At 39.7% G+C, this 22,384-nt stretch overlaps 1 protein-coding gene across 4 annotated transcripts in view; it reads left to right on the top strand.

The window, feature by feature from the left end:
- Positions 1-22,384, top strand: part of LOC135095140 (ankyrin-1-like) — a 130,018-nt gene that overhangs the window by 30,697 nt on the left and 76,937 nt on the right. Inside the window, exon 1 of one of the 4 annotated variants that reach the window (XM_063995910.1) lies at positions 1,353-1,836. The exons of 1 other annotated variant lie outside the window; for it this stretch is intronic. The gene's annotated coding sequence lies outside the window, so the exon portion shown is untranslated. Of the gene's footprint in view, positions 1-1,352; positions 1,837-22,384 lie in introns of those variants that run through there. 2 more of the 4 variants (XM_063995907.1, XM_063995909.1) reach the window with 2 other exon arrangements.

Genomic DNA, 22,384 nt, shown 5'->3' with positions numbered 1-22,384 from the left:
AGACGAACAGTGACAGTCTACCACAGCAGCAATACAACGGTCAGAAAGGAAACTTGAAATGAAGTTACAAAGAGAAGGATAGAAGCCGCAGGAGGGTAGTTTATATATATATATATATATATATATATATATATATATATATATATATATATATATATATATATATATATATATATATATATATATATATATATATATATGTTACAGTCAATACCTGAATCCAGACAATTTGTAAAGTGACTTATTTTTTCAGGCAATTTGTGAACTGCCTGGTTAGGTTAGGTTAGGTTAGGTTAGGTTAGGTTAGGTTAGGTTAGGTTAGGTTAGGTTAGGTTAGGTTAGGTTATAACCTAACCTAACCTAACCTAACCTAACCTAACCTAACCTAACCTAACCTAACCTAACCTAACCTAACCAGGCAGTTCACAAATTGCCTGAAAAAATAAGTCACTTTACAAATTGTCTGGATTCAGGTATTGACTGTAACATATATATATATATATATATATATATATATATATATATATATATATATATATATATATATATATATATATATATATATATATATATATATATATATATATATATATATATATATATATATATATATATATATAAGTCCATGAGTCTTCAAATTGTTATAATTATGTACACAGGATCTTGGTAACGTTCCCTTATTTGTTCCTGTATGTCATGTCACTTTTTTCCTCCCAGCGATGGCTTGGTGGCGCACATCAGTGTGCTGTGACTCCGTCACGTATCATATCCTGGGTGTTGGCTCGGCAGGATGAAACGTCCGGACAGACAGGGAGCCCAAATTATCGTACAGATACTTGTTCGTGGAACGGGAGAGGGGGGGGAGGAGGTTTATCAAGGCGTTGGATGTGGAGGTTGTATGTAAGTGGATGATGTTGTTTAATATAGTATACTATAATATTTTGGATAACTCATCAGGGTGTCTCGTATGAAGTTCGATTTCATAGCAATAATGGTGTAAAAGTTATGTTAACGCCATTAATAGTGTATTGCGAATGTCAACATGTTACAAGATGATTGAGTAACAGAAATATTTTGATTCTGCAAGGAAAATATTATAGGGATGTGGGAGACGTCCGTGATCTTTCGGTTGTAGCTATTTATTATTTATTTTATTTTTTTACTTGCTCTTGTTAGAAACTTATTTTCTATTATTACGATTGTATCGATTTCAAATAATTTTTAAGAATCACCTTTCCTATTCATTATAGTCTAAACGTAACCTAACCTACACTAACCTTACTTAACTTAGCCTAAATCAGTCTAGCGTGTCGGGGATCGGTGTGCTGAAAGTGGATGATGCCACGCACGTCTGGCAACGAACACGGCATCCGGGCATCCCGGATATTTTATCCTGCCACATAGCGGTGGAGGTAGGGTTAGCAGCACTAATTTCTACTACGAATGCACATTTGAACGTATGTCGAGGGAATAGACTGCTTTATTTTTATCGTGTATATCACCGGTATTCTTTTTGTTTCCTACATAACAGTTGTGTTCTCATCTTAATTAAGATGTGTATCCGTATTAGTTACGCTGCAGCTCATTGAGACGCACACACCCAGCTCACTCCTCTGTTCATGAGTAGGGTACAGGAATAGATGTCTGTCTTATGTTACTATTGTACCAAAGAATGGATTTGCCCTTACAGCATCACGGATTACATAGTTAACACGTTATCTGCGACTGTGTTCTCTTTAAGGGTATTGTGTACAAGCCTTTGTCTGTGTTTCACCTCATACCTTGCCGCACTGATGGAGTGAAGGCTGCCTGACTCCTGCTGCACAGGATACCACGGTGAGCTGCTGTTTTTTTTGTTTTTTTTCGTGTGTGTGTGTGTACTAAAACTCAGAACACACACACACACACACACACACATAGAGAGAGAGAGAGAGAGAGAGAGAGAGAGAGAGAGAGAGAGAGAGAGAGAGAGAGAGAAGAAATCACAATTTTATCATTCTTTTCACTTTTTTTCCATCTCTCCCAGAAATTTAGTGTTCTCTAATCTTCTCATCTCATCCCATCGCCGCCTCGCTTTCCGTTGTGAAAAGAAGCGAGATTATTATGGGCTTTACATCAATGTGTAGTAGTAGTAGTAGTAGTAGTGGTAGTAGTAGTAGTAGTAGTAGAAGCAGCAGTAGTAGTAGTAGTAATAGTAGTAGTAGTAGTAGTAGTGGCAAAAGTAATAGTACTAATGGTAGTACTAATGGTACTCCTGCTAGTAGTAGTAGTAGTAGTAGTAGTAGTAGTAGTAGCAAAAGTGCTAGTATTAATGATAGTAGTACTACTAGATGGTTATACATTGTTCTATAAAGATAGGGAAAACAGGAGAGGAGGAGGCGTCGCGTTATACGTTAGGGACACATTACAGTGTTGTACTAATAGTAGAATTAAAACAGATAACAAAGCAGAGACGATATGGGTAGATATTAAGAAAGGATCACACAGTCAGTAGTACTAGGAGTAGTGTACAGACCACCGACTAGTACAAAGGAATTTAACAACTCATTATGGCAGGAAATAAACAGAGTAGGCAGGTACAGTCAGGTATGTGTGGTAGGATATTTTAATTTTAGGAATATCGACTGGAGCTTGATGGTGGGTAACAGGGAAGCAGAGGAGTTTCTTAAGGTAATTCAGTATAATTTTTTTTTTAAACAGGTAGTCGTAGAACCCACAAGGGGGGATAATATTCTAGATTTAATTTTTACTAACAGGGAGGAAGCAGTAACGCAGGTAGAGGTTGGAGGATAGCTAGATAACAGTGACCATAGGGAAATTAGGTACAATTTAAAATGAGAAGAAACTTTTAGAAGCAAAAACACTAATAAAATACCTGACTTTAGGATAGCAAATTTTGAGGAATTAAAAAGGTACCTCTAAGAAGTTGACTGGCAACGGATGCAGGGTGAGGTCAGGTCAGGGACGGAGTTGAGAGAGATAAGGCAAGATGAGAGAGGTGAGGTGAGGTGTGAGGGTGTAGGACAAGAGGAGGGAAGATGTGTCCGGAAAAGGCGGAGGAGAGAGGGAGGGGGGAGATAGGTATGAGTATGTTGGAATGTCAGGTCATGCTGAAATGAGAGAGGTGAGGTCCAGTGGAGTACATGAGAGTGGAGAGGATGGTAGGGGACGAGATGGGGGGATTAGGTGAAGTAAAGGTAAATGAACTGTATAGATATTTTGTAGATAAAGTTCATACAGATCAGTTAGCAAATATCCCGTATAGGGCAATAAAATCACAGAAAAATTACCCTAAATGGATGACTGCTAGGTTAAAACATTATAAAGGGCGTAAGAAAAGTATATATATATATATATATATATATATATATATATATATATATATATATATATATATATATATATATATATATATATATATATATATATATATATATATATATATATATATATATATATAATTTTTTTTATTTTTTATGTAGGAAGGATACTGGCCAAGGGCAACAAAAATCTAATAAAAAAAATGCCCACTGAAATGGCAGTCCCATAAAAGGGTCAAAGCAGTGGTCAAAAATTGGTGGATAAGTGTCTTGAAACCTCCCTCTTGAAGGAATTCAAGTCATAGGAAGGTGGAAATACAGAAGAAGGCAGGGAGTTCCAGAGTTTACCAGAGAAAGGGATGAATGATTGAGAATACTGGTTAACTCTTGCGTTAGAGAGGTGGACAGAATAGGGGTGAGAGAAAGAAGAAAGTCTTGTGCAGCGAGGCCGCGGAAGGAGGGGAGGCATGCAGTTAGCAAGATCAGAAGAGCAGTTGGCATGAAAATAGCGGTAGAAGACAGCTAGATATGCAACATTGCGGCGGTGAGAGAGGGGCTGAAGACAGTCAGTTAGAGGAGAGGAGTTGATGAAACGAAAAGCTTTTGATTCCACCCTGTCTAGAAGAGCAGTATGAGTGGAACCCCCCCAGACATGTGAAGCATACTCCATACATGGACGGATAAGGCCCTTGTACAGAGTTAGCAGCTGAGGGGGTGAGAAAAACTGGCGGAGACGTCTCAGAACACCTAACTTCATAGAAGCTGTTTTAGCTAGAGATGAGATGTGAAGTTTCAAGTTCAGATTATAAGTAAAGGACAGACCGAGGATGTTCAGTGTAGAAGAGGGGGACAGTTGAGTGTCATTGAAGAAGAGGGGATAGTTGTCTGGAAGATTGTGTCGAGTTGATAGATGGAGGAATTGAGTTTTTGAGGCATTGAACAATACCAAGTTTGCTCTGCCCCAATCAGAAATTTTAGAAAGATCAGAAGTCAGGCGTTCTGTGGCTTCCCTGCGTGATATGTTTACCTCCTGAAGGGTTGGACGTCTATGAAAAGACTTGGAAAAGTGCAGGGTGGTATCATCAGCATAGGAGTGGATAGGACAAGAAGTTTGGTTTAGAAGATCATTAATGATTAATAAGAAGAGAGTGGGTGACAGGACAGAACCCTGAGGAACACCACTGTTAATAGATTTAGGAGAAGAACAGTGACCGTCTACCACAGCAGTAATAGAACGGTCAGAAAGGAAACTTGAGATGAAGTTACAGAGAGAAGGATAGAAACCGTAGGAGGGTAGTTTTGAAATCAAAGCTTTGTGCCAGACTCTATCAAAGGCTTTTGATATGTCCAAGGCAACAGCAAAAGTTTCACCAAAGTCTCTAAAAGAGGATGACCAAGACTCAGTAAGGAAAGCCAGAAGATCACCAGTAGAGCGGCCTTGACGGAACCCATACTGGCGATCAGATAGAAGGTTGTGAAGTGATAGATGTTTAAGAATCTTCCTGTTTAGGATAGATTCAAAAACTTTAGATAAGCAGGAAATTAAAGCAATAGGACGGTAGTTTGAGGGATTAGAGCGGTCACCCATTTTAGGAACAGGTTGAATGTAGGCAAACTTCCAGCAAGAAGGAAAGGTAGATGTTGACAGACAGAGCTGAAAGAGTTTGACTAGGCAAGGTGCAAGCACGGAGGCACAGTTTCGGAGAACAATAGGAGGGACCCCATCAGGTCCATAAGCCTTCCGAGGGTTTAGACCAGCGAGGGCATGGAAAACATCATTACAAAGAATTTTAATACGTGGCATGAAGTAGTCAGAGGGTGGAGGAGAGGGAGGAACAAGCCCAGAGTCGTCCAAGGTAGAGTTTTTAGCAAAGGTTTGAGCAAAGAGTTCAGCTTTAGAAATAGATGTGATAGCAGTGGTGCCATCTGGTTGAAGTAGAGGAGGGAAAGAAGAAGAAGCAAAGTTATTGGAGATATTTTTGGCTAGATGCCAGAAATCACGAGGGGAGTTAGATCTTGAAAGGTTTTGACATTTTCTGTTAATGAAGGAGTTTTTGGCTAGTTGGAGAACAGATTGGCATGGATCCGGGCAGAAATATAAAGTGCATGCTCTCTATCACGTTTTGCCACACACACTGCTGGCATGAGATACTCATTTTCATAGGCAGTGTGTGTGTGTGTGTGTGTGTGTGTGTGTGTTGCACACCACACCATTGTCTGATATGATGTTCCCCTCATTCTCTCTCTCTCTCTCTCTCTCTCTCTCTCTCTCTCTCTCTCTCTCTCTCTCTCTCTCTCTCTCTCTCTCTCTCTCTCTCTCATTATTATTATTATTATTATTATTATTATTATTATTATTATTATTATTATTATTATTATATATTTATTTATTATTTTACTTTTTTACTTATTTATTTTCTGTCGTTGCTGTTCTAACTACACTTGTTTTGGTTATTGTTATTGTTCTTGTTATTGTTCTTGTTCTTGTTATTGTTATTATTGTTATTATTGTTCTACTATTGCTCGTCTGTAAACTTCTGTTTTTTGATCGTATGTATAATCTTGTATGTATAACCTTGTGCGCAATAAATTTATCAAACAACACACTCTCTCTCTCTCTCTCTCTCTCTCTCTCTCTCTCTCTCTCTCTCTCTCTCTCTCTCTTCGGGCAAGATCGATATATGATCACGTATACATCGCTACGTAATAATGATACTAATACTAATAAACGGTTTATTATTTAGGCAGTTAACAAACTGAAAATGTACATAGGGGGTGGGGAAATACTTAACATTAATCCTAAAGGTAAGTCTAATCTAGAAGGGACTATTGATTGATGGCTCGCACCATGGTGGGAATCGCACTGAGTCTGTACCGGTCCGTGCGCGGCGCCTTTAGGGGCGTTATCTTGTTGTGGTGTCTGGTGGCACGGGTCGGGCGAGGCGCGTCAGGCATGTTTCTGAGACGTGGATGATGCAGTAGTCCCCTTCCAAACTTCTCCAGAGCCTCTCGGTACCTGGTGGATAGTCTGGACAGGCTTAGGGTGGTCAGGGCTTCTTCATAGGTGGTGTATGCAGGGCCAAGGATGACCCTGCACGCCCTTTTCTGCACTCTCTCTAGCTGTAGCTGTTGAGTGTGTGTGAGGGAGGAGGACCACGCTGGGGAGGCGTACATGAGTTTGGGGAGGATGAAGGTAAGGTACACCCCCCTTAACTCATCTGTCGGCGTCCCCAGCGACCTGAGTCTGCGCAGCATGTACAGCCTGTAGGTAGCTGATCTTATGGTGCTGGCGACATGCTGCTTCCAGGTCAGCTGGTCGTCCACCGTGACTCCAAGGAGCTTGGCACATCGGACCACCTGGAGGAGGTGAGGGCCCACTGTGAGCTGGGGAGGGGGCACTGGTACATAGGAGGTACAGAAATGCATCACCACAGTTTTGCTGTGGTTGATGGTCGTCCTGCTCTCCTCCGTCCACGTCTGCAGTCACTCCAGAATTGCTTGCAATGGCGAGTAGTCCGGGTTCTTGGTGGAAACTGGGACGCCCACGGTGCAGTCGTCCACATACTTCCAGCGATGGGGGGTGTCAGTGAGGGCGTCGTTAATGAGGAGAAGGAAGCATAGAGGACCCATCTTGGTCCCCTGGGGGACCCCACATGTCAGCTGTTGGAAATTAGAGACATAGCCCTGATAGCGAACGGCCTGACGCCTCCCTGTGAGGAAGTCGGCTAGCCACGCTATCAGGTTAGGAGGGAGACCCAGACTTACTGCCTTGCTGATGACAACAGTGTGATCAACAAGATCAAAACCCTTTTTGAAGTCCACAAAAGCAACAGCTAGAGAGGTGTTTCGCTTGTCCAGGTGGCTGTGGATGAATTCAAGGAAGCTGGTCAGGTAATGGGAGGTGGAGGTGGCTTTATTATTTCCAAACTGTCTGATATCCACGGTATTACAAATTTTGGTGTAGGCCCAGTCATATACAAAATCTTCACAAATAAGGCTAGGGATGGGGGTGATAGAGACTGGCCTGAGATCATTGAGTGACTGTGGACTGGAAGTTTTGGGGATGGGGGTGATGTAAGATGTCTTCCAGTCCGCGGGGCAAGAGTGTTGGAGAGTGAAGCGTATATTATGGAGCATAGCGATGTTGCTAGTTCTACAGCAAATTCCTTGTAAATTTTTATAGGAAGGTCAGTGGGTATGGTGGATCTTGGTTTTGAATTTTAGTATTTTCTTAAAAACATCCACCGCCTGGACACTGGGGGGATGAGAGGGAGCGGGAAGATAGGCAGGAAGCGGAATGGTGTGGAGGGGAGGAAAGGTTTGACAGATAGCAGCAAAGTGATCGTTCATCTCCTGAGCCGCGAGATTAGCAGGAAGGTGTGAGGTGCAAGGAAGAGATGAAGTGTGCTTTTGTAGGCCACACAAAGCTTTGATCTTAGCGTACCACTATCTGTTGTTGGTCAGCTTGAGGTGGTGTATTTTGTCTGGGTAATAGCTTGCCTTTGCAGTCCTAATCTCCCTGATCACTCTGTTTCTTAGTTTCCTGTATAGGACCGGGCAGGAGTGGAACGCCCAGGTCCGCTGACGCATGAGTCTCTTAATGCGGGGTGTCATTCAGGGGGCATCAGATGGGTGCGTTGTGGCGCTCTTGGCTGGGAAGTAGCGGTGGGAGGCTTCTGTGGTGGTGGCGACGTAATTTTGCCATTTTGAGTGGACGTCCTCCACATCCAGCACCTCGGTCCACGGGTGTTGTGTCACCCACTGCCCAAACTCCCTCATGGCTGAGTCAGGCATGGGGCGGTGGGTCCTGATGACAGCTGACCGGGGGATCGAGGTGGTGGGTGTGGGTGTCCACAGTATGGAGAGGTGGGTGCTCCATCCCATGGGAGGCAGCAGCTTGGGAGGCGAGTACTGCTGGCCCAGGTCTGTCAGTATAAGGTCGAGGATGGCTTGCTGGTGGGTGGGAAAGTCCACGACCTGGGTGAGGTGTAGCTGGTGTAGGATATCGTTGATATCTAATCTGTTAAAGTCCCCACAGATGACCAGTTTGGCAGCAGGATACCTCACCCTCAGTGCATCAGCAGTGTCGATGATGTGAGTGGTGAGTAACTTTGCTGTGGTGGCTCATGGGGGTGGTACACGACGCACACGATGATGGAGGCCGTGTTGCTGGGATGGCAGGGGGCGTGTCTCTCACCCACAGGGCCTCCACACCGGCAGGAATATCGACAGGGAGGTGTGAGGGGCTGAGGGTAGAGCGGCAGAAAACGGCCACTCCCCCCCCCCTGCGTCCTGACCTCAGGTGATGGTAGAGCTGGTAGTCCTGCATTGTGCACACCTCAGGAACAATCTGCCACGCCTCAGTAACCGCCACAATGTCTGCACAAGTAGAACTCAACGTCACAATCAACTCGTCCATCTTGTTGGCCAGAGAAGTCGCATTGAATAAGAGGAGGGAGGGAAGTCTATACCACACACGTGGCACTTCAATGTGCCTGTATTCCTTCTTCCCCACCCTGCGGTCTTCTCTGGCACTGGAGGTCACTACCTTGATGGGACGCATATGTTTCCCTCACCTCGATCCGCGGTTCCGAAATAGTTTCAAGGTCTTAAGGCACTTTATCACGTTCGGCCGCGGGTAACCGGATCCTCGCCTACGATGCAGGAGGTAGTTGCGTTCGTACGTTTGCACTGGAGCACACATTATTCTTTATGTGTCAACACGCACTCGCTAAATGTGTTCACAAGTACAACAATCCCACCAGGGCGAGCCTAAAACTAAAAGCTAAAAGCTGAAAACAGAAAAAAAACTGAGGTCGCTATCACTAGGGGGCGGGGAAGGCCAACAAGCTGGCCGAGGCTGCCCGAGAGCGCCAAAGGTCACATGTCCTGCCCATGTGAGGTCAAGACTGTGTGTGTGTGTGTATGTGTGTGTGTTATCTAAGAAAATGCATACTATTCTCTCTCTCTCTCTCTCTCTCTCTCTCTCTCTCTCTCTCTCTCTCTCTCTCTCTCTCTCTCTCTCTCTCTCTCTCTCTCTCTCTCTCTCTCTCTCTCTCTCTCTCTCTGGCAAACTCATACCGGTAAGGATGAGAGGAAAGGGTATTTTTTATACCCTTCTCTGTCATCAGATTGTTCTTGAACATCTTAGCTAATGCTCCCACATACTGCCAAAACCTAACTCTGTTGATTAACAAATTTAGATCTTAAATATTAATCTCAAAATTTCCCTATAACGCCATAGATTTATTGCTTCCTACAGGTTTCCACCTATTCTATTGCATCTTGTGAAAGAATTTTTTTTTATCTGACTAGCATAACAAACACCGGGAACAGTGCGTCAGCAGTAATTATGTATTCTTATGCACCAAACAAAGTTCTCAATTAGGATGTATGTTTAATTTGCCAATTTTTAGGTAACAATTTCATTTAATATCCTTCTCCTAAGTTCTTACTGATCTCGAAAATGTATACTAAGTTTTATTTACGAATCCATAAACTAATATTTACTAAGAGACGTTATCGTTCCTTTAGGATAATATGGTTAAATAATCTTATGTGATCACTACTCAATGATGTTATCTTGTAAATTAGTTTTATTTAATTCAATTTTCTTTACTTTTGTCCCATGACACCTCTAGGCTGCTTACATGATGCCTCCTTTCGTGTGTAGAAGTATGAAATGAGAGGTGAGCTGAGGCAAGTGAAAAAAGGCCAGGCAGGATATGAACTATTTCTGACAGGTAGAAGAAAGGTTGGAGTTAACTACAAACATATGAGAGGAATAAGAGTCTGATGACTAAGAAGACTGAAGTTAATGGGAAGGTGTTACAACTGAGAGACAGCGAGATAGACACACACACACACACACACACACACACACACACACACACAGAGAGAGAGAGAGAGAGAGAGAGAGAGAGAGAGAGAGAGAGAGAGAGAGAGAGAGAGAGAGAGAGAGCAAGTGAAAAGATACAAAACAGGCTAAGAATTTTTTTTTTTCTGAAAGAGAGACGGAGCGGTAGGAGAGCAAGTGGGCTTTTTTTTTATTGGATTTTTGTTGCCCTTGGCCAGTGTCCTCCTACATAAAAAAAAAAAAAAGAGGGGACCCCATGCCTTAGTTGCTAACATCTCAGACATTCCTAAGAATAGGCTTAAAGAAAGAAAACAGAGACTTTACAGAGTTCTTGGAACCTAGCGACGAGAATTGTCCTTTGGATGTGTACAGAGTTAGATCCGTCCTCTTTGGGTAATGTTCCATCCCATTTTTTGTTATGTTCAACCTTAGATCATCACTTTAACAAAGCTGGTTGTCCTGAAATAGATCGTGGATATTATATGGATTATTTACATATAAGAGTGAAGACAGAGAAAGAATCGGTGACTTTATATGAAAAGTCAACAAAACAATGTTAAGCCGCTAACATGCATCTGCAGAATTGGAATAGCAACTCAATAATCTTGTAAAACCATACATATTTTACATATAGCATACATACATATTTTACATATATACATACATACATATTTTACATATAGCAGTGAAAACAGAGGAAGCGGTGACTTTATATGAAAAGGCAACAAAAGAATGTTTAGCCGCTAACATGGATCTGCAGAATTGGAGTAGCAACTCAATAATCTTGCAAAATCTTTTAAAAAGAACGATTTGATTTAGAATTATCCGTGAGAAAAAAAAAAAAAAAACTTACTGGGTATGGAGTGGGATGTGAAAGGTGATTGAATAAGTCTACACCAGCTTCAATACCCTGAACAAAATCTAACTAAAAGATCTTACTAAGGTAAATCTCACTTTTATATGATTCTCTTGGTATAAGAAGCCCCGTAACAATAAGAGAGAAAAATATTATAAGAGACTTCGAAGAAAAAAATAGAAAAATAGTTAGGATATTGTCCTCGTGGAATGTTATTCATCTGAATGAGATAGAATAAAGGAAGATTGCGTCGGAGGTACTAAGGTCTGCATCCCCAGATAAATCGATCTAAATCATAATGACAATGCACAGCACAGCTTCACACCTTCTTTGACACATCTTGAAAGGCATATGGTGTAGCAGCCCACTCACAGATAACCATAGTGAGTTGATAATGTCCCAACAAGAATTAACGGCAATAGAAACGGGTACTCGGTTAGCCAAGCATTTAGTGGCAACAACCAAAGAGTATCAACCTGGAAGTAAAGGGATAATCCACTTTTTAGACAAGTAGTAGTATGGACTGACAGTGAAATCTACCTTCACTGTATTAAAAAAAATGAAAAAAAAAGTGAAATGTGAAAAAAAAAAAAATAGGGTGGCAAAAATACTATCGAAACAAGGGGAATTTAAGTACCACCATAATTTTAGTAAAGAAAATCCGGCAGATCTCATAACTGGAGTATAACATTATATTATTAAAGGATAGTAGGTGGTTACACTGGCTTAACTGGCTAACCCAGAAATAAAACTGTCCAGTGCAAAAAATCATATAGAGGTAGCAGTTAACTTAGTAGAAGCTCAACCTCAGATTAACCATCCAACTAAATTGGCATTTGATATTAAGAAATACTCATCTTTCAGTACATTAATTTGTGTGACTAAAAGAGTATTTCAACTCATCATTCAAAAAGTCAGGTAAAGCAATGCCAGATGCTTCAAAATTTTGGATTAAACAACAACAGCAAGAATTTTGTGTAGACATCCATAAGACATGTGTGAAGGTTCCAGAAGTAAGATGAAACTTAATAAAGAATTTTGGGCTATATTTGGATGAAGAACAAATCATAAGGTGTCACAGTAGAATAAAATATGCTAAACTACCATATGAGACAAAGCATCCTATCCTGCAACCAGAAGGGAGTCCCTTCACCAAAAGAATCATAATGAAGGTTCATAGAATAACCTTACATGGGGAAGTGGGGAATACTCTAGCTCAACCTTACATGGGGAAGTGGGGAATACTCTAGCTCAAGTTATGAAAAATTACTGAATACATAAGGGCCGTTAAGTAGTAAAAAAATACTTCCTGAATAAGTGCAAGGCAAAACCTTTGATATATCCAGGACCCCCAAATATACTTCCAGAATAAGAATAAGCCCATTGATATGTTTAACCGAGACATGGCTACAACAAGATAAAGACCCGGACTCTGCATTTATTATAGATGGTTTTACCTTGAATCGTGGTGATAGGACGAAAGACTCTGGGAAGACAGCTGGCGGCGGAGTTTGTGTGTATGTGAACAGCAGGTGGAGTACAGATGTCACGGTCTATGATCAGCATTGTGATGAAAATGTCGAATACTTGACTCTTTCGCTCAGACCCTTTTACCTACCTCGCGAATTTACGAAGATATTTGTCACAACTGTATATATTCCACCAAGTGCTGATGTGAAGGCTGCTGAAAACTGTTCAAATAATGCTGTTTGTAACATGGAAAATGATAATCCAGATGCTGTGAAAATCATTACAGGCGATTTTAATGACTGTCAATATAAGAAATGTGTTCCTAATTATCAACAATTTATTACTTTCTCTACAAGAAATAATAGAATGCTAGACTTATTTTTTCTGTAATATCAGAAATAGTTATTTAGCTAGAAAACTGAAGCCATTAGGTATTTCCGATCACGACATGTCTTCTCACTCCCGTTTATAAACAAAAACTGAAACAAAGTAAACCAACAGAAAAACTAATACAAACCTGGAACAGTGATGTGACTGATACCCTTGTGGGTTGTATGGAATGTACAGATTTTAATGTTTTATTTGATGAAAATGCCTCTATTGATAATAATGTTGATGTGCTAAACTCGTACCTGAATTTTTGTATTGATATTATTGTACCAAAGAAAACCGTTAAGTGCTTCCCAAATAACAAACCGTGGATGACGAAAGAATTAAAGAACTTATTGAATAAGAAAAGACGTATTTGTACTGATTACAATGTATTTGAACTGAAAAGCGTCCAAAAAGAAATCGATCAAACAATTAATATATGTAAAAATAGATACAAAGACAAGGTGGAAAAGTTGTTTAAAAGTGATACAAAATCAGCTTGGCATGGTATTAAGAAATTGACCGGTATGGATAAATCGGTTCACTGTGTAGTGAAAAATGTGACAGATTTCTGTAATGACCTTAATGAGTTTTATGCTAGGTTTGATAATCAAGACTTCTCTGCTGAACGTTCTCATTTAAGGGACTTTAACCGTGCCATGAATGACTCACGCATTGTCATTTCGGTCCATGATGTGCATAAGGCTTTACATTCTATTAGAACTGGTAAGGCTGCTGGGCCTGACAAAATCAATGGTAATGTACTCAAGTTGTGTAAGGATCCCCTAGCACCTGCCCTGTGTAAAATATTTCAGCAGTCACTAGATAATGCCTGCATACCAACTCTATGGAAGACCTCTGAAATTATACCAGTACCCAAGAAATCTCCACCAACTTGTAAAAATGATTATCGCCCTGTAGCTCTGACTTCCATTATGATGAAATGCTTGGAGAGAATAGTGAAGACAATACTTTGTGAACAGGTCAAGCAATTCATGGACCCTTTTCAATTTGCTTACACAAATAATCGTAGTGTAGATGATGCCACTTTGTCTTTTATAGATTTTGTGCTTCGCCATATTGATAAACCAAATACCTCGAACTATAAGCGCTTTGTCAAAATTATCTTTGTAGATTTTTCCAGTGCCTTCAACACCATTCAACCACATATATTGATGCAAAAATTAAATACTATGAATGTAAATGCCAAGCTAATCCTATGGATCAATGATTTTCTTACAGGCAGACATCAGTATGTTAAATTTCACAATACAAAGTCAGGAAAAATTGTTACAAACACGGGTGCTCCACAGGGATGTGTGTTGTCTCCCATTTTGTTTACTCTGTACACTAGTGATTGTCGATGTCAGACCAATGATTGCCAGCTTTTTAAATATGCAGACGACACTGCTCTTGTCAGCCTTTGTATCAACGATGACAATATGTATCGGAGGGAAGTGGAACGTTTTCATAAGTGGTGTAAGGAAAACTACCTTCAACTTAATGTTAAGAAAACAAAGGAAATGGTAATAGATTTCAGCACTTTGCCAGTTGCCCAACAGCCGCTGTACATAAACGGAGAACTCGTTGACACAGTTAAGGAATACAAATACCTCGGCACAGTAATAGATAATGGGTTCAATTTTAATAGTAATGTCGAGGCAATATATAAAAAAGTTAATTCTAGAATGCATTTCATGAGGAAACTTAAGAAAATTAAGATTGACACTAAAATTATGGAGTTATTCTATACAGCAGTAGTGCAGTCAGTCATTTCATTTTCCATCACATGTTGGTATGGTAATTGTAGCTCTGATTCTAAAAATAAACTAACCCGATTAATCAAAAACTGTGCAAAATTAGGCGTAAAAAATATCAATTCATTGATGGATATATACAGAAAGTTCTCTCTAAAAAGATGCGAAGTAATTATCAATGACGTAACACATCCACTGAACGGCCATTGCCAAAAGTTACCCTCAGGGAAAAGGCTGAGATCATCAAAATGTAGAACAGCCAGATTGTGTAAGTCCTTTGTGCCGGCAAGTATCAGAATTTTAAATAATGGCCCTCTAAACATATCATAGCTAACTATACTAAGGCTTGGGAACCAGTTATCAGTTATCTTTTTATGTACTCCATTTTTTATTATTTTATTCTTTTCAAACGAGTTTTATACATATATATATATATATATATATATATATATATATATATATATATATATATATATATATATATATATATATATATATATATATATATATATATATATATATATATATATATATATATATATATATATATATATATATATATATATATATATATATATATATATATATATATATATATATATATATATATATATATATATATATATATATATATATATATATATATATATATATATATATATATATATATATATATATATATATATATATATATATTTTTTTTTAATCGTGTGAATATGAATATTTTAGATTAATAAGACCTGTCAGTTTTAGACCTTGTATGAATGATTCAATCTTTTATGAAAACACACAAGACAAATTTCATGTATGTTACGTGACCAATAAATATTATTATTATTATTATTATTATTAGGTAGACCCTTCGAAGTCGGTGTAGATTACACGTGCACCATGATAATAACGGGTGAGAGTGACATCCCAAAGAAGGTCTATATATGTTTATTCACCTGTGCCAGGACAAGAGCTATTCATCAAGAAGTAGCCGAAGACCTTAGTTCAGAGACCTTCCTGCAGTTGTTTAGAATCTTTGCAGCAAGGCGTTCGTGTCCTTGCCTTATCATAAGTGATAATGCTACTAACTTTATAGGAACAGCTCCCTTTATTCAAGAAATTATAAATGATCTAAAGGTGCAACAAGCATTAAGCAATAGGCGATGTCGTTGAAAGTTCATCACACCAAGTTCTACATGGCAGAATGGATTCACAGAAAGAATGAAAAAGCTAGTCAAAAACTGCCAAAAGGAGACATTGCATCGATTTGAATTAAATTTCAAAGAACTAAAAACAGTAGTAGCGGAAACTGAGACCAGAATCGATAACCGACCTATTATTTACTAAAATGACACCTCAGTACATCTGAAGGCTCCCGAGCCTACCCCAAACAACCCTGTTGAAGTCAGCAGACCCGGAGGGTTGCCTCACGTTCAGGAGAGTACAAACAACCGAGTTGCGGACCAGGCCACCCCGGGACAGGTAGAGGAATTTGATCTCAGGTGGTCATATTACGTGAATTATGTAACGCATGGCCACAGGATGTGGAAATTTCCACTTGTATCATGCATTTATCAAAATACTTTCGTGTTTCTGTATAAATTGTAAAGTTAAATTAAGGGATGATTAAGGTTAATATAATACAAACTAACTATTAGTTACTATTATAACTAAATTGTGAATTAGAAATGTGTGGGTTGTGGGGTAGCTATTGTTTTGACGTGGCAAGGAGCCCACAAGGAGCGAAACTGACTCAAGCAACAGTCGCCAGCCAGCTGCCTTTCAAGTCATATCTCCGCTCTTTACAGCGGAGATATGATTTGAATATTAATTTAAGTTGCTAAGAACGTATAAGTCCGGAAACCTGCACAACGACAAATTATCTGTCTTTGATATGAAAACACTGCCAGCCACTGGTTTGGAATGCCCAGCTAGTCCGAACCATAGCTAAGTTATCAGTTATTTATAATTATATTTATTCATGATTCTCGTATTTGTGTGTTAGCTGGGAGATCATAGGGTGAGTGAAGGTCGAAAAAAGTTCCCACAGTCCTAAAGTAATATTAAAGTAATAGTTGGCAGGGTCAGACCTCATCTAGACTATGCTGAGCTGCTATGGTCCACGTATTACAGGAAGGATATAGGTCTATTAGAATAAGAAAAAAAGGAGAATGACAAAAAGGATACTGAGGGGCATTCCCTTATGAAACGAGACTGAAGCTATTGAATTTATATGCCTTAGATAGACGTAGGTTAAGAGGGAACCTTATAGAAGTCTTAAAGTGGTATAGGGGGTTATAACGAGGGGAACATAAACAAAATTTTCAACATGAGTAATCAGAATAAAACAAGAAATTACGGGTTCAAGCTTCAAAAATTTAGGTTCAAGAAAGAGATAAGATGGAGTTTGTTCTCAGATAGAGTGGTTGATAAATGAAACTGACTCAATAATCAGGTTCTTAGTGCTGGGTTATTAGAGAGCTTTAAAAACAATTAAACAAATCTATGGATGGGAAGGTATGTTTCATGTTTCTTATGTTCTTATGTATTTATTTATAAGGTCATAGTGAGAGGTGGCGGTGTTGTAGGCACGGTTAAGTTCCCACATATCGCCTCGGCTTTCCCCTCGTTAGCACACAGTCCCCTCGCGTGACCTGTGTGTACTTTCTCTGCCTGGGTATCTGTTTTCCTTCACCCCTGTTCTCAGGCTACTTCAGCCCTTATGGTTTATGGCCCTTTTCCTGCTGTTGTGTCCTTGCCATTCGTGTATTTGGCCTTCTTGTGACTTCTTTTTATAAACAACTGAAACTGATTCTTCTTTTTCCTTTACTTTCCTTTCTTCCTTATTTTCTTCTTCCTAAGACGTTTTTCTTCTCTCTTTTTTTTTTTCCTCCAATTTTTTTCCAACAATTAGTGAAGAAAACGTGCCTCTACAGTTTTTATCATTTCATTTATATAGAGGCTAGGAGGAAGGCATATCATCAAGTAATCATGTAATACACCATCATAAAGCAGAAAAATAAGTTCTGACCTTATATGTCTCAACATTATTCAGAGGAGAGATGCATTATGACAGCATCGCATTTCATATTTTATGCGGACCGAGAGAGCAGAGAAGCAATGAGAAGAAAGAGGAATAGAGAGAGACAACGCGTAATAGACGCCTCGAGACGCGTCGAATTTAACGTAGAAGTTTATATAGATTAAAATTTACTCTTCCTCATATAATTCCTTCTATTTCCCTCGCATTTCTGAGGTGCAATTAATACAGAATATAGTTGCTCTCCGTCATACAAATAAACAAACAACTCAGTTTTCACCCAAATCTCCAAATACTCCTATAATGATTTTTAAAACATAATGTTTCTTTTTAGATAGAGAGCGAGAGCAGAGGCTGGTGGCACACGTCGTGCCTTCCCGGCTCCTCTTTTTTCTTCCCCTTTCCTTCCATTCCCTGCCACATGACCTCACCCGCGTTTCGCAAGGAGCGGAGTGGGTGATTTATTTTGTTCAGTAGCAGGCGAGATCTAAGAGCGACTGGATGCACAGCTTAGGAACGCTTTTTAAAAAGTGAATAGGGAGGGCATATTGACTTATAACTAAGGGTGGGATTACTCTGTGACGCCTTATTACATAAGGCAAACTCGAAAGTTTGCTCACGACAGAGCTAATATCTCCCCCCACAACGCACCCCACTTCAGACACCCAACCATCAAACACAGGACAATCTCAAAAGGTGGCCCTTCTGGTGAGCGGCACCGTTGACCCGTACTAGCTGTCTAACTCTGGGAACCATTTAGTCTGGTCCCTCACTTGGGACCTTGTTAGCATGGATAGCCCTCTTCCCCTTAATAGGCTGGAGCAGGGGCCGAAGCCCCCTCTAGCCTCGCTCGCCAAGTCATATAGACATACAAGCCACCACAACAAGGCGGTTCCCACTAGGGGAGTTGATAAAAACGAAGAGCTTTTGATTCCACCCTGTGTGAAAGAGCGGTATGAGTGGAACCTCCCATATATGTGAAGCATAATCCATACATGGACGGATAAGGTCCCTGTACAGACTGTACAGCTGGGTGGGGTAAGAAAAACTGGCGGAGACAACTCAGAACTTATAACTTCATATAACCTGTTTTAGATAGATATGATGTGAAGCTTCCAGTTTAATTTATAGATAAAGGACAGGCTGAAGATGTTCAGTGTAGAAGAGGGGGATAGTTGAGTGTCATTGTAGAAAAGGCCATAGTTGTCTGGAAGGACGCGTCGACTTAATGGAGGAATTGAGATTTTGAGACCTTGAATAATACTAAGTTTCCAATGTCCCAATTATAAATTTTAAAGAGATCAGAAGTCTGGTGGTCTGTGGCTCCACTTCCTGAACTGTTTACTTCCTGAGGAATTGGACGTCTATGAGAAGACGTGGAAAAGTGCAGTTGGATAGAACTAGAAGTTTGGTTTTAGATCATCAATGATCAGGACAGAACCCTAAATAACACAACTGTTAATAGACTTAAATAGAAGAACAATGACCTTCTACCACAGCAACAACAGACTAGTCAGAAAAAAAAAATTGCAGATGAAGTTACAAAGAGAAGGATGAGGTAATTTGGAAATCAAAGCTTTGTGCCATACTCTATCAAAATCTTTTCATATGTCTAAAGCAACATCAAAAGTTTCACCAAAATCTCTAAAAGAGGATGACCAAGACTCTGTAAGGAAAGCCAGATGACTAGAAGAGTGACGATGAGGGAGCCCATACTGGCGATCAGGTAGAAGGTTGTGAAGTGATACATGTCAAAATTTAATCTTCCCGTTTAGGATAGGTTAAGAACTTTAGATAAGCAGAAAATTAAATTAATAGGACGGTAGTTTGAAGGATTACAACGGTTAGCCATTTCAAGAACAGGCTGAATGTAGGCAAACGTCTAGCAAGGCAAAGCTGAAAGAATTTGACTAGGCAAGATGCAAGCACTGGCACACAACTGCGAAAAATAATAGGCAAGACCCTATCAGGACCATAAGTCTTTCGAGGGTTTAGGCCAGCGAGGCCATGGAAAACATCTTTGCGAAGGATTTTATTGGTAGCATGAAATAGTCAGAGGGTGGAGAAGAGGGAAGAACAAACCCTGAATAATCGAAGATAGAATTGTTATTTAAGCAAAGGTTTGAGCGAAAAGTTTAGCTTTAGAAATAGATGAGATGCCAGTAGTGCTATCAAGTTGAAATAAAGGAGCGAAAGATGAAGAAGCAAAGTTACTGGAGATGTTTTTAGATAGCTGCCAGAAGTCACGAAGGGAACTATATCTTAAAAGATTTCGACACTTTCTATTGATAAAGGAGTCTTTGGCTAGTTGGAGAATAGACGTGGTATGATTCCGGGCAAAAATATAAGGTGAATGAGATTCAGGTAGTAGAAGACTCAAGAAGAACTTTGTGGGCCACCTCTCTATTATGTATAGCACGAGAACAGGCTGTATCAAACCAGAGTGACGAATGTACGCCTACATGCCAGACACTATCACCTTTGTTATCCGCTCGGCACACAGAGACGGGTCACGGACACGGAAACAGTAGTCATTCCAAGGGAAATTAACAAAATACCTCCTCAGTTCTCCCCCAACTAGCAGAGGAAAAACGCCAGAGCCACCTCCGCTTAGGGGGATCTTAAGGAGGGATCGAAGCGATAGGACAAGATACAGATATGAGATTGTAATCGGAGGAGCCCAACAGAGAATAGAGGGTACCAGCATAAGCATCTCTAGCTATCTTTTACCGCTATTTTCATGCTAACTGCTCTTCTGGTCTTGCTAACTGCATGCCTCCCCTCTTTTGGCGGCCTCGCTGCACAAAGCTTTCTTTTTTCTCTCACCCCTGTTCCGTCCATCTCTCTAATGTAAGAGTTAACCAGTATTTTCAGTCATTCATCCCTTTCTCTGGTAAACATTGGAATTTCCTGCCTGCTTCAATATTTCCACCTTACTATGACTTGAATTCCTTCAAGTGGGAGGTTTCAAGACACTTATCCTTCAGTTTTTAATTACTGCTTTTTTTTTTTCTTTGACTTTTTTTCTTTGTTGCCTTTGGCCGGTGTCCCTCCTACAAAGAAAAGAAAAAAAAAAGATTTCTCCTTTCAGCACAGGTGAATAAACATGTATATGCCTTTTTAAGGATGTCTGAATGAATTTTTTTTTTTAACTGTCTTCACCCAGATAAAACATGCAGGATATGCCAATTAGTGAAGAGATGTTTAGAGCAGATGAGAATGAGAACCTGACAGATATTTCCATAACTAAGGAGATAGTGGAACAGGAAATAGATAGGCTAAAAAAGTTCAAGACACCAGGACCAGATGAAATATATCCCCGAGTACTTAAGAAATTCAAAGAGGTCATTAATGAGCCGTTACTTTCTGTCCTCAGGAAATCACTTGAGTCATGTGAGGTACAAGTAATGTGGAGGCAGGCTAATGTAGTACCCATCTTTAAGAAAGGATACAAAACTTTAGCGTCTAATTATAGACCTGTCAGCTTAACTTCAGTTGTGGGTAAAATATTAGAGTCAATAATAGCGATGAACATTAGGGAACATTTAGACAAACATAACTTGATAAATTAGTCACAGCATGGTTTCACGAAGGGGAAGTCTTGCCTGAAAAAAACTTGTTAAGTTTTTACAGTAAAGTATACGAGGCAGTAGATAATGGTGATAGTTCTGACATCTTATATCTGGACTTTAGTAAAGCATTTGACAAGGTACCCCATCAAAGGCTCCTGAGAAAGGTTAGGGCACACGGGATAGATGGGAAAGTGTTAGGCTGGATAAGGACATGGCTTAGCGACAGGCGACAAAGAGTTGTAATAAACGGCTCTAAATCCGAGTGGGGTCATGTAATTAGTGGGGTGCCACAGAGATCAGTATTATGGAAACTGTTGTTTTTAATATATATCAATGACTTGGATAGTGGAATTAGTAGTGATGTTAGTGAATTTGCGGATGACACAAAGATAGGTGAATTAATTAGATCAGAATAGGATGCCATCACCTTGCAGGCAGATTTAGATAGAATGAATGAATGAACGGACATAGGGTAAATGTAGTTTAATAACAATAAATGCAAAGTACTTAGCGTAGGTAGAGGAAACCCACATTAAACAACGAAACACATTAAACAACAAAACTCTGGTAGGTACAGTGTACGAGAAAGATTTAGGAGTTATAGTTAGCTGTGAAGTCCGTCTAGGAAAACAATGCATAGAGGCTAGAAACATGGCAAATAGAGTATTAGGATTCATTTTTAGGAGTGTTAAAAGTAGAAGTCCGGAGGTAATATTAAAGTTATATTTGGCGCTGGTCAGACCTCATCTAGACTACGCTGTACAGTTCTGATCCCCACATTACATGAAAAATATAGGTCTATTAGAATCAGTACAGAGGAGAACGACTGAAAGGATACAGGGGATGAGGTGTATTCATTACGAAGCGAGATTGAAGCTGTTGAATTGGCATTCTTTATAGAGATGTAGGTTAAGAGGGGACCTGATAGAAGTCTTCAAGTGGTATAACGGTTATAACAAGGGGGGATGTAAGCAAAATTTTTAGGGTCAGCAACCAGGGTAGAACAAAAAATAAGAGGTAAAAGTTTGATAAATTTAGGTTTAGGAAAGAGATAGGAAGAAATTGGTTCTCAAAAAGAGTGGTGGATGAGTGGAACGGACTCAGTAATCGTGTTATTAGTGCTAGGACATTAGGAAACTTTAAGAGAAGA

Source organism: Scylla paramamosain, chromosome 47 (genome assembly GCF_035594125.1).
Source record: "Scylla paramamosain isolate STU-SP2022 chromosome 47, ASM3559412v1, whole genome shotgun sequence".
In the NCBI taxonomy this organism is placed as follows: domain Eukaryota; kingdom Metazoa; phylum Arthropoda; class Malacostraca; order Decapoda; family Portunidae; genus Scylla; species Scylla paramamosain.
Note: the sequence above shows the minus strand (reverse complement) of the source record. Positions and strands in the feature narration are given on the sequence as shown.